Raw genomic sequence first — 6,874 nt, forward strand, 5'->3', positions numbered from 1 at the left:
GTCTCACTCTGTCACCAGGCTGGAGTGCAGTGGCACAATCTCGGTTCAGTGCAACCTCCACCTCATGGGTTCAAGTGATTCTCCTGCTTCAGCCTCCTGAGTAGCTGGGATTACAAGCATACGCTACCACACCCAGCTAATTTTTGTATTTTTAGGAGAGACGAGATTTCTCTAGTTGGCCACGATGGTCTTGATCTCCTGACCTCGTGATCCGCATGCACAGGGCTTCCCCCCAACCCCCCGTGGCTTTTTATGTCCTTGAAAAAGAACTAAGACAACTGAAACGTACTACCATGCCCAGTTAATTATTTTCTTTTTTTTTTTTTTTGAGACGAAGTCTCGCTCTGTCGCCCAGGCTGGAGTGCAGTGGTGCGATCTCGGCTCACTGCAAGCTCTGCCTCCCGGGTTCACGCCATTCTCCTGCCTCAGCCTCCCCAGTAGCTGGCGTGAGCCACCACACCTGGCATTATTTTATTTTTTGTAGAGACAGGGTTTCACCATGTTGCCCAGGTTGTTTCACATTGTTTTAATCCAGGCTGGTTATGAACTCCTGGGCTCAAGCAATACACACACCTTGGCCTCCTAAAGTGCTGGGATTATAGGCTGAGTCACCACACCCAGCCTCTATATCATGACTTCTTTCATGGCGAGTAAGGTCACTGGAACGAGTGTAGGCGTTACCTCATCTCTTACATTCATAGGGTTTTTCTCCAGTATGAATTCTTTTGTGGAGGTGAAGGGAACTGAGGCGACTGAAGGCTTGGTCACATTGTTTACATTCATAGAGTTTCTCTCCAGTATGAGTACTTCTATGGTTACAAAGGGAACTCAAACGACTAAAGGCTTTGCCCCATTGTTTACATTCATAGGGTCTCTCTCTAGTATGAATGCTTCCATGGTAATGAAGGGAAGTGGAACAGCTGAAGGCTTTATCACATGTGGTACATTTATAGGGTCTTTCTCCAGCGTGAATCCTTTCATGCGTCTTAAAAGAACAAGAAAATCTGAATGTTTTCCCACATTCCTTACATTTGTAGGGTTTCTGTCCAGTGTGAGTTCGTTCATGTATTAGACAAGAACCGGAAACAGTGAACGCTTTACCACATTGTTTACATTTATAGGGTTTTTCTCCTGTGTGAGTTCTCTGATGTCTTTCAACTGAATTGAGAAAATAAAAAGCTTTCCCACATATTGTACATTTATAAGCTGGATTTCTACTGTGCATTATCATGTGTCTTCTAGCACCTGGAACAAAAACGAAGAATTTCCCACACTGTTCACATTTATATTGCTTCTCTCCATATGGTTTGTATCCTGAGTGAGCTAGGATGTGCCTGTTAAGAAGGGAATGACGTACAAAGACTTTTCCACAAATACTGCATTCACATTGCTTTAATCCAGTAGAAATGTTCTCATTCAGATCAAGATTTGGAATTTGGCTGACAACTTGTCCATACTGACTACCTTCTTTGCTTTCACACAGTCTCTGTAACATATGATTTCTGTAAAAAAATGACAAGCACATTATTATTGGTTGGTTTAATAACTTTCTACTTATTAATAGGTCTTGGACTTACACTACTACCAATACCAGGGAAAATGCTTTTCTTTTTTATTTTTTTTTGTCATGACTGAATTATTTGAAAGTAAATGGCTTACTACTGAAAACACAGCTACCACCTGCATGGCTATGACCAAAATAGTAACATTCATATACACAATTTTGTAGTACTATTTTCAAGTAAACCGTTTTCCAAACACTGACTGCTACACTGAAGTACGTTACATTTTGGGTGACATTTTGCTAAAAAGAAATAAATTTCAAGTGATTCTTATTTGCTTTGATTGCTTGTTTTTAAGTTCATGACATACTAAGATTCCTTCAGAGGACTTTACTTCCTCTTCTCAGTGCAAATTATCTTATATCTTTCCCAGGTTTTTCAAAGTGATCTTCAATATTCTGGTCTTTTCATTTGTTTCCTGAAATGCAGACCCATAAAATTATCATGAATTATTACAAACTATAGAAACATTACTAGATTTAATGTTTATTGTACATGGTGCCCATGCCTGATTTATTCACCAAATCATTCCCTTGACACATTCCAAATCACAAATAGCACTGATGATAGGGAAATACTTCTGTCATTAAGTGAAATGTGTTGTCATTCTTACCTACAGAAGCCAGGTTCCTGCAGGTTTCCTGCATCACTTCTCTACAGAGATTCTTCTGAGAAGAATCTAGCAAAGTCCATTCCTCTTGGGTAAAGTTCACAGCCACATCCTCAAAAGCCATGGAGTCCTAACACATTCCACACATGTGGATAGAAGGATGGGTGAGACTGACAGCACTGGGAATCTATACTCAATTCATAAGCTGTTTACATGATTCTAAAATTTCCAAGCATTTATTCTATGACTTGAATGTCACAACTCTTACTCTGTTCACACATACTCCCTCCCACACAGCAGTACTAATGCTAGAACTGAACTATTCAAAAAGGCAACAGCAAAGTAGAAACACCCATCTCATTAGAGAATCCAGGGAGTAAGATGTGCTGCTAGGAGTTACCTTTTAACTTCACTTTGTACATTTCTAGTAGCTGTCATAATAAAGTCCTACCTGATGTGCATAAGTGAGTTAATATTATCAGTCCTGAGATTACTTACCCTTAAAAATGCCTGCTCACAAAGTTCAATCTTTGTTTGTATTAGTAAATTACATTTTGAAAGGGATTCCACCAACCCAAGTAATAAGAATGACTCACTGCATCTAAATGGCTTATGCAATATATTTGCCAAAACTTTTTCTGCTGAAGGTCTATTATTTTGTGTCACTGCAGTGGTGCTTACGGAACTAGACACCAAATCACAGTCTGAACACTAAGTGTTCAATGAGTTTCCCTGGTAGACAATATTTTACATGTGCTGTCACTTGTTAACTGGGGAGTTGAGCCCATTCCATGTGATTACACTGAGAGAGTAGGCTTATTAAATTTAATTGAGTAGTAAATAAAACCAATAACTGATATTTAACAATACTAATACAACAATTTTTAAAATTTCTATTGCACAATGTCAAGGCAGAAAGGAATAAGAGGAAATATGACACCTGTTTTTTCAAATGACATGAATGTCACCACTTCCAGATGCTATTCCTGTGAAATCACATAAATTCCCAAATCAGGTTGTTTTAGGCAAGAAAAACTACTTTTTCATATGTAAAAAAAATGACAAATGTCTAAGGATTTTTAGTCACCTAAAAAAAGAGTGATGGCTTGTCTTATGTACTTCTAAGATTTTCAAATGAAAATATTCAGGACAGCACAGTATTAGCAGAGAGATGATCAAACAGACCAAGAGAAAAAAAAGTCTTAATGACCCAGCATTTATATGGAAAGTTGATGAATGATAGAGTAGGCACTGTAGAATAGAAAAAGAAATCATATGCACTTTAAAATATGAGGCAAACCAGGCTGGCATCTACTTGGGAAAATGCATTGCATTCTTCTCTATTCCATGAACCATAATCAACTTATTATATATTCAAATATGAAAGATAAAATCAGAACACTTTCAGAAGTCACAGGAAGATTTTTTTTCTTTTACGAAGGATTAGGCAGAATTTTTTTTATGTAAGAAAAAAGTGATAAAGGAACAGACAAACTCAAACATATTAAAATTTAGGGAATAAAAAGAAAATAGAGTGGGCTGGGCGTGGTGGCTCACGCCTGTAATCCCAGCACCTTGGGAGGCTGAGGCGGGCGATCACCTGAAGTCAGGAGGTTGAGACCAGCCTGGCCAACATGGCAAAATCTCGTCTTTTTGTTGTTTGTTTGTTTTTTGAGACGGAGTCTCGCATTGTCGCTTGGGCTGGGGTGCAGTGGCAAGATCTTGGCTCACTGCAACCTCCACCTCCCGGTTCAAACAATTCTCTTGCCTCAGCCTCCCGAGTAGCTGGGATTACAGGTGCTTGCCACCACACTCAGCTAATTTTTTTGTATTTTTAGTAGAAACAGGGTTTCACCATGTTGGCCAGGCTGCTGTGGAACTCCTGATCTCGTGATCCGCCCACCTTGGCCTCCCAAAGTGCTAGGATTACAGGCATGAGCCACCGTGCCAGGCCTAAAACCCCGTGTTTACTGAAAATACAAAAATTAGCTGGGTGTGGTGGTGGGTGCCTATAATCCCAGTTACTCGGGAGGCTGACACAGGAGAATCACTTGAACCCGGGAGGCGGAGGTTGCAGTAAGCAGAGATGGCACCACTGCACTCCAGCCGGGCTACAGAGCAAGACAGCGTCTCCAAAAAAACCAAAAAACAACACCAAAAAAATGCTCAGATATCCAGATGAGAGGATACAGATGTGTCCACTGTCATAAATTCTTCACCATGCTATAAGAGGGGAACTGACATTTTGGTGAATCTTTGTAAATCATCAATTTATCTATCACACTTTTATTTCACCAGTAGCATTTACAAAGCTAAGTCCTACAATTCCATTTGAAATTACTCTTAAAAACAACAGACCTTTAAAACTTACTACACTCACTCTGGGGAAGAAATAAATATGAATTTTTAGCAAATAAAATACATCATTTTACCTTGCCTCTTTGGAAACAGTATTTTTATCTTTCAAGCTGTACTGACAAAATGTATCTTACAGTCAATGAAAAACTGAAACTCAAATAAGCGGACAAACCTTTTCAAGGTAACAAACTCAGGGAAAGGCAATGCTGACTCCAACACAGGCCTTTCTAAGTGTCACGGCAGGCCATTCTATGCCTCGGGACACCCAACCTGTTCAGTAAAGTACTGTTACCACCTAGAAGGCATTGGCACTGCTCCTTGTCCTCCTGTGTTCCTTAAGTGCATTTTAATATTCAGGTTCTTGCACATCTCTCTGGGGTGGGTTTTCCTTGTCCTTTGGGACAGTTTTTCTCTCTTCACAAGTCTGAGACAATCTAGAGAGCAGAAATCATTTCTGCCTTTTCCTCTCGGTATCAGCATCCAATTGGCAGACCATCAACATGTCTCAGAGGAATAAAAACTCGGGCTGGAGGAACAATTTTAATGACCTAACTTTAATGACATTACATTGTATTATTCATTAATTTTAATGTCCTAAAATTTTAGTGACCCTAAGGGGTCACCATTTTAGATGAAACTATACCAGGAGATTCCTCTAAGGCCAAGAGCATCCAGCTGCTCCCCCGAGAGGCTCTACCCCCTACCTCAGGCTGCCCTTGGGGATGAGATGATCCCGGGGCTGATACTCACTAGACCCTCCAATAGACATGGCCACTGTGGGTATCCTGGGTCATCCCCAGACAGTTCTAAAATGCCAGGACTAGGAAAAGACAGGAGGGTGGCTGAGGACACAACACCCTGTAAAGTTTTCACGGGGGGACCTCAACCTAAAGACATTTTGGTAATATGTACACTTAGGAAAGATGAAGAGAGGCACAAAGATTTTTTTTACAGTAGAGTGTCAGATGATTTATTCTCCGCTTTCCTCTCATGTAAAATGTTTGGAAACAGAAAAATATTTTGGCCAAAGTGGCTCACGCCTGTAATCCCTGCGCTTTAGGAGGCCGAGGCGGGCGATCAATTAAGGCCAGGAGTTCGAAACCAACCTAGCCAACATGGCGAAGCCCTGTCTCTACTAAAAATACAAAAATTAGCTGGACGTGGTGGTGGGCGCCAATAAGCCCAGCTACTTGGGAGGCTGAGGCAGGAGAATCGCTTGAACCTGGGAGTCAGAGGTTGCAGTGAGCTGAGACTGCACCATTGCACTCCAGCCTGGCGACAGGGCGAGACTCCGTCTCAAAAAATATATATCTATACACACACACACACATACACATACATAAAATATATACATATATATGTATATATGTATGGTTTGCTTCCTCATTAACCTTATCAAAGCCTCTCATTTATGCCCCTCCTGTGGACCAAAAACCACAAACCATGACTGCGGTACCTGGTTTATGAATCGCCGTTTGCTTAAACACACCGTTTAACGTTTTAACAAAGCCTCAGGTTAATTTTAGGGGGAGAAAGGTGGCACTGGAAGCTCCATGAACCACAGCTCCTCCACGCTGGAACCCCGCACACCGAGTCGGGGCTCTCCCAGATCACCCTCCCGTGGTCACCGCACTACCTGGGTGGGGGAGGCGCGGGGTTCCCGAGAGGGCTCCGGCCAGCGGAAGTGGTGCCCACAGGTACAGACAGGATGCAGGGGTCCGGCTGCCCGCCCCGCTCCGCCCTGCACAGAAGGGGACTGAGGTCCTGCTGGGCCGCGGCGGCTGGGTCCGCAGGTTCCGCAGCAGATGGCTGGTTCCAGCAGGTTTCAACCAGCCCTCTTCCCCACTTCGGGAAGCTAGGCGCAGTCCACTCACCATTCCTCGGCTTCCTGGGTGTCCTGGCGTCAGCTAGGCATGTCCCAATACCCGCAGGTCACAGGGTGGCAGAGGCTGCTGCAGAGCCACCTGGGCCTCCCAGAGCCAAAAAGCAGCAGCGGAGACTAACAAAGAGCCTACTGTGGCGAAGGCGAGACAAAGCGCCCGCCAGCCAGATTCCGGAAGCCGCCCTCTCCTTTCCGGCGGCGCGCCTGATTGAATGGTCCCCACCCCAGCGCCCCTGACTGTAGGCGGCTTCAGGCCCCACCCCCTCAGGCCCTGAGTGACAGGAGATTGCGATCTCACGTGAGGCTGGATGAGGCCAGAGCCACCGTTTTGGCCTAGCGGTTTGTAGGGGGTGCGTCCTTCCTGCGCTGGGATCTGACCATGCAAGGAGGACATTCGCATTTAACCTTGTATACAAGGTTATAGCTATTTGTGTAATTGCAAGCAATATAGTGACAATTCTG

General features: G+C 43.3%; 1 pseudogene; it reads right to left on the reverse strand.

Moving 5' to 3' along the window:
* Nucleotides 1-556: 556 nt before the first annotated feature.
* Nucleotides 557-6,407, reverse strand: LOC112621530 (annotated as a pseudogene).
* Nucleotides 6,408-6,874: the final 467 nt, after the last annotated feature.

Source organism: Theropithecus gelada, chromosome 3 (genome assembly GCF_003255815.1).
Source record: "Theropithecus gelada isolate Dixy chromosome 3, Tgel_1.0, whole genome shotgun sequence".
NCBI classification, from domain to species: domain Eukaryota; kingdom Metazoa; phylum Chordata; class Mammalia; order Primates; family Cercopithecidae; genus Theropithecus; species Theropithecus gelada.